Raw genomic sequence first — 10,873 nt, forward strand, 5'->3', positions numbered from 1 at the left:
TTAGGGTTGGTTTCGAACCCCTCCTCCAAGGGACCACGAAATTCCCCCCTCTTCCTCCATATATACAGAGCTTAGGGCATCGTTTAGAGTTTGGAGTTTTGTTTAGATTAAAGTTCGCCATAGCTGCAACTTCGCGTACTTCATTTCTGTTCAACGACCAGACCAAGACATCACAGAACCCCACCTTGATCAATAAAGATTTCCTCTTATATTCGCAATATCCAGATTGTAGTCTTAGTTTCTTGCTTGTTTTTCATTTTCTTGCAGGAAATAGACCCTCGTGGTCAGGTTGATCGTGCTCCGGCGTGGTCAATAACCTCTCGGAGTTGGTTTAGTGATTGCTAAGGCGCGACGTCCTTGCACGTTCGTAGTCAGATCGTCAAAGTCTACTCCACAATAAACGATAGCCATCATCTCATCGAAAGACGGGACACCTTTGCCTCTATCAAGTGGTACCAGATTTCCAGGTTGCTTAGTGAGATTTTCCAGTTTTTCGTAGTTTAAATCGCATATGTTCTTTATACCTATAGTCCATGAAAAATCCACAAAAAAATTAGGGTTAGATCATCATATCTGAACCAATCTGAGCCTTTTGCAATTTTCAATTCGGTGTTTTGCTTTGTTGAATTTGCGGTTGCATCATCGTGTCGAGTTGCTGGTCTTAGCATCTAGTTCCTTAGAGTTTCGAGTTCTGTTCACCGGTTATCACGCCGCCGCTTCACCATCATTATCACCGCTGCCATATACCACCATCGTCACCAGCGCTGCCATATACCACCATCGTCGTCACCGCTGCCACATACCACCATCGTCATCACCACTACCATATACCACATATCTGCCACCATCACGCTGATCCAAGTCCACCTCCATCACAGATTTGCCACCAGTCCGTGTTCCACCGCCCTACATATATCCGCCACCAGTCCTAGTCCGAGTCTAGTATTTGTTTCTTTGTTTTGGATTCCAGATCACGCCTTACTCCTAGTCATGACCAAGTTAGACTTCCCAACTTTCGTACTAGCCACAAAAGAAAAATAGTTCCAAATAAAAAAAACTAAGTCTGGAAAAAATTCCGGTTAGGCAGTTTTTAGACCATTTGTAGACTTTTTTGAATATTTTTTGTTGCGGAGCAAAAAAAAGAGAGGAAGAAAGTGCAAAAAAGTGAAAAAAGAGATTCAGAGTGTGCTCCTCCCTTGTTTACGTGCAGCATCGTGATTTTGTTAGTGTTCTAGGCTCGCATCTCTAGAACGGTCTAGCCTAGGACCAGCACAGTATCGTTGTTGAGCATTTATTCAACTTTGCATTTCTGAACTGATTATTGTTGACATTTTTGCTACCATATCATAAGCCTTCCCAGCTCGACATTCATCTACATCGTGCGTTTGACACCACCTGGCAATCGCTCTATCCAAGCTTTGGGAGTTTTGACAACAATGGTTGCCGATCACCACCTGCTGCTAGGTAAGAACTGGTAAGAATTTGAGATTTGCTTGACCAATTTGTGACACCCCACCACCACCACTTTCTAGTAGTTTGTAGGATCATATTCTTGTGTGTTTCTATTGCTGCTAACCATAGCAGGATCACAAGTCGACGAGATTGACTAGGAGAACATGATGAAGAAGGAGCTTCATGATAAATTTCAGCAAATGTTGGGTCAACAGAAGGAAGACGTGATGGCCAGCTTTGGAAAGGCACTGGAGAGGATTGATGACATTGAGAAGACAATTGACACCAAGTTGGACGCCAAGTTCGATGAAGTACTGGTGCATCTACCACAACCACCAGCCGCCTCTGCTCCACCATTGCAACAACATCAACAATCAACTCCACATCGTGATCCAACAGGACGAGTGCAGTGTGTTCCTCTTAAGCCAGGAGAAACTGCTCGTGCCGCTGCTACTGCCATTGATGCTTCTGTAGCTCCTCCTGCTACTCCAGAGGAGGAGGAAAACTACGAGGATGAGGTTGATCAAAATCGGAACTACGTGCAACCACCAGCACCACCACCACCGGGTCGTCCTCATGCATGTAATCACAACGGTAGGGCTGCACCACCCCCTCAGGTACGAGATCAAGACCACATCCCTAAACTAAAGTTGAATATCTCACCATTCGAGGGTAGATACATTCCTGATACTTATCTTACTTGTAAGTTAGAAACCGAACAACGCTTTACATGCTTACAATATCATGAGGATAGACGTGTTGCTGCTGTTGTTTGTGCTTTCACTAGTTTTGCATGTGTTTGGTGGTCTGAACATTGTAGATTATATCCTATTCCACCTACATAGGCTACTTTGAAAACTGCTATGCATACTCGTTGCGTTCCACCATATTATCAACATGAATTACGTCAAAAATTGCAGCGCTTAAGACAAGGAAAAAATTATGTAGAAGAATATTATCAGGAATTACAAACCGACATGATTAGATGTGGTATTGTTGAGGATAATGAAGCTATGCTTGCACATTTTATGGCTGGATTAAATAGAGAGATTCAGACCATTCTAGAGTATAAGGAGTATAATATCACTTGTTTATTCCATCTTGCTTGCAAAGCTGAACGTGAAGTGCAGGATTGACAGGCATTGGCGTGAACTAATTTTCTGCAGGTCGATCTTCATCATGGACACACGTACATCCTCTACTTCCACATGTCCTACTGCAGCACCGCTGACTTCGGCCACCAATTCCAACCAAGATACAAGAAAACAGGCATCACCACCACCATCTACCAGGAGCACACCTTCTGGTCCCGCACTGAGCTCTTCTTCACCCATGGCATCAACAGGGCAAACACATGAGGTTATATGCCATCGTTGCAAGGGTGGAGGTCACTATGCGAGCAAATGTCCATCTCAGCATGTGATGATTGCTACCGAGGATGGTGTATATGAGTCCGCTAGTGACTATGATGAGGAGACTTTGGCTCTTATTGCAAGTGAAGAACACAGTGAAGATGATTCTGAACATGAGACACAATACATGGCTGCTAAAGATGCCGACAAGTATGAGAGTTTAGTTGCTCAACGTGTTTTGAGTGTGCAGGTAACACAAGCTGTCATGTAGGGTGGAACCCTATACGGCGGATCTTTCACGAAAGGAGCGAATCCCAACTAAGAACACGAAGAACACGAGGGGAAAACGAGGGAAAACACAAGAGGAATCACTCAAATAGACAAGAAACAATCACACATGTGCTAGATCCATGAACACAAAGAGATACACGATCCAAAGTCAACAAGGGATGATACATAGGGTAACCGGTTCTTCTCCATGAGGAGGTCTTGAATCCAACGTGGATCTTCTTCGTAGAGGGGCCGCGGTCTCTCTCATGGAGTAGATCCGTATGGATGAGCAAAGCTCTATCTCACATATGAGCTAAACCAATGCTAACCCTAGAAAGGATGAGGGGGAGGTCTATTTATAGTCTAGAGCCACGAAGGGGTAAGTGAGGGGCGAAGGGGTACATGGGCCTCGGGCCCGATCTTTGTGCGCACACAGGCGTCGGATGTCCGGTGGGTGTCGGATGTCCGGTGGGTGTCGGACGTCCGGAGGTTCGGGATGGTCCGGACGTCCGGAAGTCTTCGGACTTCTGTAAATAGCGTTCTGTCGCCGTGGCACCGGTCGTCCGGTGGCGCTCAGTCGTTCGGGGCCTGGAGTGTGTCAGACGTCCGGTACTTGCCGGTCATCCGGCCGCTGTAGCTTTCGTCGGCTGGCCCTTCTGGCTGGCTGAGTGTACATGCATCGGACGTCCGGCGTTGTCCGGTTGTCCGGTGGCTGAAGCTTCCGAGCAGCTCCTTCTCTTGGTCCTTGTACTTGGCGTCCTCGCTAGCTCTTTCATCGAATGTGGTGCCTCCGTGGCTTTCCTCTAAGTACCTGATCATGCATAGCACACACGTTGGAGATAGTAGCCATGTCTCACATGTAGAAAGTGAAGGTTCGGAGAGGAGCGAGTTCACCTTGTGTCCAATGGCGTATGTTCGAGGTCTCTTCATATGTATCCTTGGGGCTTGGAGAGTAGTCGGAGTGTACATGGGGATGAACATGGGATGCTCCGCATCATCTCCTCCCCCTTGGGAAAGATCCGACCTCGGATCGTGATCCTCATCACCATGGAAACGGTTGTCCTGGACGAACTTGTAGTTGGACGGAGTTGAAAACATGGTGCAATCCAAGTACTCCAAGGTGTCTCCGGTATGTGGTACGTGCAAAATGAGCAAACCCAAAGTACACTTGAAAATATGATGGTTAGCGCACACAAAGTGTCCATCATAGAAGAATGAGTCCGTGAGGCAAGATTGTTCATGACAAAGCGAATGAAGCTTATCAAGATGATCTAGAATGATATGCAAAGCATTCATGGAAGCAAAATCATTCATTGTGCACACAAATGTATTGTGAATGTGATCAATGCAGCCATGGTGCAAAATGATGTCATAATGGGACGGTTTATCAAAAGCATGAACATGGTAATTGTTGCTCAATGTGACTATGTGATCATGCAATTGATGGTGGGCAATATGATCATTATGTATGAATATGCCATCAAGGAAGATCACAACAAATTTGCTAAGGAAATGTACAAGCTCATATATCATGGATGACATGGAAATAGATGCAACAAGACAAGCATAATGTGAGTCAATCCATGCATAAGATGCAAACTTGTGGTGAGTATGATATGTCCATCGAGCATGACATGTGTGAGCACAATCAACAAATATGGAGGTGTTGGTGTACCAATGCTCGATGTCATGGCATGAGTGGAGGTTCGAAGGTGCATCCAATAAGTCCGAGCGCTCCTCAATTTGAAGGTCCAAAGAGCCAATCTCCAATGTCGCTCCTCCGTTCGCGAGATGTATCATGTAGACAACAAGAAGGAAACAACAATGAAAGAATGACCCATCCAATATGCATATTTGAGGATGGCTCAAATCGAAGGAGTTCACCTTTATAAGAATGTCGAAAATGTTGGTGTCGCGCATCGTGTACGCCTTGACATGACTAAGTTGTCTCGTGATGGTACCACCTTGTGAATCCTTCAAAACGAAAGAACATGACAAACACTCGGAAAAACAAATGAGGTTAGTGCAAATGCAACACCTACCATTCGTGTGGTAAAATACCCAACAAGTTTATGCATCATGCTCATCATAACAAAGGACAAGGGGGCATTTCATAGTATGGAGGCATATGATGCGAGAGCAACCAAATACAATAGACGCAATCAAGCAAGCATGCATCAGAAGTAAAGTGTCAAAGTCTCCAAGATCAATAAGCATAGCATGGTTGCACTCACTATAAGTGGATATGAGAGATGCAACTAATGGAGACAAGAGACAACGATCAAGACAAATCAAGTGAGAGGCATGAATATATATGTCATCAACCCAAGAAAGCGAGTAAGAATGGAACATGGGTGATGCAACCAAGCAAGTAATCAAAGTGATCAAGTCAAGAAAGCTAGTAGTGCGAAGATGCAACATACTAGAAGGAATCATGTCAAGCATGTCATGTATGCAAATAGTGGGCATGAATAATTCACATGTCATAGCACAAGCATGAAAGCAAGATATGAGGAAAATATCATCATTGTATTGGCGAGAGGCCATTTGTAAAGAGCAATGGGACATCATGACTCTCCCAACACAACAAGCAACAATAGCATGAGGCACATGGTAAACATGGTAATAGAAACAAGGATCTTCGCCAAGCATGCAAATACACATAGGAGTAGTAAAATGGTTAATCATGGGCAGATGCAAGCAAGGGTCACAATTTCATGGCAAAGTCATGGAAATAGGCCTAACATGCAAAGTGAACATGATAGTATGGGCATAAGGTAACAAGTGATATATAGCCATAGCCATGTGAGAGCCAAGTAAAAGAGATGCGCGTAGTCCTTGCGCGAAGGGAATGGTGGTAAGGATAGTCAACGGGATCCCAAATCATCGTTGCTCTCAAGAGCTCGTTTCGTCAACTCTTGGGATTGAGAGGTCGACGAGTATACATGAGTACCTACACAAAACAAAGACAACGGGAAAATTGTGTGTGCATCATATATGTACACATCATCCATCATGATGTGCACGTGCTTGTGTTGGTTAGCACAAAATATCCAATGCTCAAATAAATGAGATGCGTGATATAGAAACATGTCATCCATCATGAGAGGTTTGTTGTTATGTATAGCATAATGGAGACTGAAATTGTGTAATGCATCATGAGAAATATGTAGAGCATTGTTATTCATGGAATGCATATGGTGCAAGCAATTATGGGGATCATGCAAAGTATGGAATGCATCAAAATCTCCTAATATGTATGAGGAAACTATGGGGGTCTCCTCATGAGCATTAATGGAAACATCACACGGAGAATATTGACAACATCCAAAACAAAGCATATTTGTTTCGATGTGATCATGGCATGGCATAGTAGATGAATTGCTCAAATCATGTAAAGGAAGTATGGCAATATCATCACATGAAAAACAAAAGCCAATGACCATCATCTCGTCATCTATGCCATAAGTGGAAATGGGATTTATTTTAATGGGGCATGCATAGTTACTATGTTGAGATTGAAATGATGCAATATGGGAGATCTCACTCATAGCATATGACAAGTTCAACGGATTGTCAAACATAATGTGACCAATAGAATTTTCACAAGATATCCTATGGAGCATAGCATCACAACTAGGCAATTCAACATGCTCATCATCATATTCATCATAAATTGGTAAGTCATGACATGAGGAAGTCACACTAACATGAAGCATGGTAATAGGTGGGTCGACATCATGCGAGCAATCATTGTTGGGATAGTCCGCTAGTGGGACAAGAGAAGCACCATCACCTATGTTACCTTTAGAGCACCGCTTATGTGTTGGAGGTGAGGTGTCGAAGACCAAGTCGTGGTCATCTTCATCTTGATGCCATGTGGGGGTGCGTCATCGTCCACCATGGCCATCGTCGTCATTGGAGGTATGGACTCGTCGAGGATAGGCATGTCGTCATGTAGGAGACCTAGCACCATAAGGGAAAACACACTCGGAGTATAGGGTAAGTCGTTAGAAAACATAGTGGCCTCACGTGCCGTGTCAACTACCTCACTCACTAAGTGTTGTGGCTCACTCACTCCCTCTTGGATGCTCTCACCCGTATGGTTGGTGGAGTCACTCAAATGGCTCTCAACCTCACATAGGATGTGTGGCATGCTCTCATGTGTGGGGCTAGTGGTGGTCACACTCTTCCTCTCATAGGAAATGCACTCAATGTCATATATGGTGGAGGCACTCATGTCACTCATGTGGTAGTGGCTCTCCTCACATGGCAACTGGGACATCTCGTCAAATGTGTGTGTCGGAGAGGTGTAGGTGCAAACGTCTACATGCTCAATCATGTCGTAGTCGTAGACGTGGATGAAGGCCGAAGATGGCACATCATCACTCTCCTCTAAGACCAAAGATAAGGTCTCATGTGCGCTCGCGTAGCTTGCCTTGGAGTATGAGTCCAATATGGGCGCCGTCTTCGTGTTGTTGAAGAGGTTCGTGCTTGTCGCCGTGGTCGAAGGGGATGGCCCATGCTCAACCTTCTTGTCAGTGTCTTGTTGTTGGAGGCCCATATGATGTGGCACCTCGTAGCTCGTCTCCATGACCGAAGGGAAATTCCCATGCTCGGCCATCTTCCTTGAGGGGCTTCCGAAGATGGAAGTGTCTCCCTCACTCGTAGGTGGTCGCCTTGTTGTTGAAGATGTCGATGTAGGCGAACTCACGGGAAGTAGGCGAAGATGCCGTACGTCCAAAGGTGAAGATGCCTTGAGAACACTTGGCGAAGATGCCGAAGTGGTTGGTGTAGCAGTAGCTCCGTCTTGGTGGTGCTCGTCTTGCGGTCTTCTCTTTTGCTCTTGAAGCTTGGCTTTGGCGTGAAGTAGGGCTTGTTGGGACTTGTAGGTAGGCGCTTGTGGAGCATCTTCATGATGATGGTGTCGTTGTCGCACTTGAGCTCATAGTAGATGTCGTTCGTCGTCGTCGTGCACATGATGCTTGGAGGTGGCTTGCTCTTCATGACGATGTTGACGATGGTCGCCATGGAGATGTGGACGTGGACGACTTGCGCTTCCATCATTTTTGCGCTCCGAAGACTTGTGACTTGAACATCGCCGCCTTGAGGACGATGAAGGGGAAGAACGGTTGAGCAACAAGGTCCGAATCTCCTCCATCCTTGCATCTTGCTCCTCTTTTTGTGCGGAAAGCTTATTGTCGATGTAGTCCCTTTTCCGTGCTTCGGAGTGACGAATGTCGATGGAGAGGTTCTCGATGCGCTCTCGCAAGGTAGAATGTGCGCCTTGCGTTTGTCGTTGTAGATCGAAGATGGACGCTTTGGTGATGTAGTTGTTCGCGCCATCGTTGTTGTGGAAGACCGGAGATGAAATGCCTTGCCTATCCATCACAAGACTCGAGCAAATATGTGTGGGAGAAAGAGAAGAACTATGCCAAATGTACCTTGACCGATGTTGAAGATGGATCAATGGTCACTCAATGATGTAATAGCACAATTGGTACCGATCTCGTCAATTTCTCACACCTACACAAATAAGGCTTATGGTGGAGCTTGGTGAGGATAGTGGCACAAAAATTTGATGCAATGTTAGCAAGAGTCAATAATGTTGAAAGAGATTCACAAATTCGCAAGTGTAACAAGTAGACCAATAGCTACGAATGGCACACGGAAACACACACACACGGATAGATAAATGGGGTCATGCAACCAAGGAATGAGCACAAAATGTGGAATCCACGGAAAACACTCGTGTTGCACAACTCAAGAGAGACGCTAGCACGATTGCTCAATAGGCGGACACGACACTTGTGCACAACCTATAAGATGCAAAATGTATCAACTTTCAATCCCAAGTATGCTATATATGTATGGTTCCCGGTGTTTCTCACACGATGATCAAGTATGATACCATATGATATATTGTAATGCACTATGATGTGATGCAATGGCTCTTGCTTACAAGCTCTTTTCTCACTCTTTTTCTTTGCTTAAAAGATTATTCTTCTTCTTTTTTGTATGGCCACTTTTGCACAATGCACAAACCAAGATAGCAATTGTATATATGCGGGAACAATCTTGTGACACAAGCGATGATATGATGATACCAAGATGATATGGTATGTATGCAATGGAAGGTGTAGATCACTAATGTGCACAAGTAACATTGCCGGCAATACTCAAATGGCTAGTCTCGATAGGCAAGTGACGCAAAATGGGCTAGGGGTTAACAGTGCAATGGCAAGGGAATATACAATGGAGGGATACCACGATACCAAGATGATATGGAGGTTACTATTGAAGGTTTCTCGTTAGTAAGCCACGGACGGATGATGGTGAAGTGGTCAAAGTCGATGATGACCTCGTGGCGATGATGAGTGGAGGTGCTCTTGATGTAGATACTAAGATGATGGAGACTCGTCCCTAAGTAGCCGAAACACCTTAGGAAACGGAAAAAAACCACGAACTCAAAATCTCAAATGACAAATGTCAAATGGTGGTAGCGGAATGCGGCGGTGGTGTTGCACTAGGCAATGCGGAAGTGGAATGATGGGTTATGGATCAAAGTTGAAGGTCACCGTCCCTAAGTAGCCGAAACACCTTAGGAGACACAACTCACAACTCCAACAAAATTGGGTTAAGTTGGGGTGGCGGAAGTCTATGGTGGGCAAGCCTATGCGGAAGTGGTGGTGGTGGTTGATGAAGAAGCAACCGTCCCTAAGTAGCCGAAACACCTTAGGAGACTCGAATCACTACTCAAGCAACCACATATGCAATGGGGATCAATATGGGTTATGTTGCGGAAGTCGGTGATGGTGTAGCGGATGATGTGGTGGAAGCCCTGGGCAAAGATGCCAAAGTTGTCAAAATTTGATGGATTCAAATGATGTTGCTGGTATTTTTGTGGGATGGGGGATGTCAATAGCTTCAAAACGAGCTAAAGAACGTCAAAATCGGAGTTCGGATGAATTAGTTATGGGCGAAACAAGAATCAGCCGAAGTCAATATCTACAGGTTACGGACGTCCGTAAAAGGACGGATGTCCGGTCGTCGGACATCCGGTCGGGCTCGGAAATCCGCTAATTTGGTTCTGTTGGGTGGTTCCGGTCGTCCGGTGGATGACGGACGTCCGGTGCTTTGTGGGGGTCCGGATGTCCGTAAAAACGCCGGTCGTCCGATGGGTCGGGGTCAACGCGAGATGCGAGTTTCGGGACGCGATTTTGGGCGGAAACTGGGGATTTTGGGGGCAAAATTGATGAGATTTCGTGGATGAAAGATGGGGAAACTTGGGGAAATGCTAGATCCACTTGAAACCAAGCAAGTCCATGGATCAAAATCAACAAAACTTCATCAAACCAACAAATCACAAAAAAAATTGGGGCTATATTTGGTGGGGGATTTTCGAATTTGGGGAAGAACACAACAAAATCAAGCTAGAAAACACAACGGGGAGGCTCCGAAATCGTGATAAACGTGGCTCATGATACCAAGATGATGTAGGGTGGACCCTATACGGCCGATCTTTCACGAAAGGAGCGAATCCCAACTAAGAACACGAAGAACACGAGGGGAAAATGAGGGGAAACACAAGAGGAATCACTCAAATAGACAAGAAACAATCACACATGTGCTAGATCCATGAACACAAAAAGATACATGATCCAAAGTCAACAAGGGACGATACATAGGGTAACCAGTTCTTCTCCATGAGGAGGTCTTGATGGGGCCACCCAAGAGGGGGTCTTTAATCCAACGGTCTCCGTAGAGGGACGGTGATCTCTCTCGTGGAGTAGATCCAT

The sequence above is a fragment of the Triticum aestivum genome, chromosome 4D (assembly GCF_018294505.1).
Source record: "Triticum aestivum cultivar Chinese Spring chromosome 4D, IWGSC CS RefSeq v2.1, whole genome shotgun sequence".
Lineage (NCBI taxonomy): Eukaryota > Viridiplantae > Streptophyta > Magnoliopsida > Poales > Poaceae > Triticum > Triticum aestivum.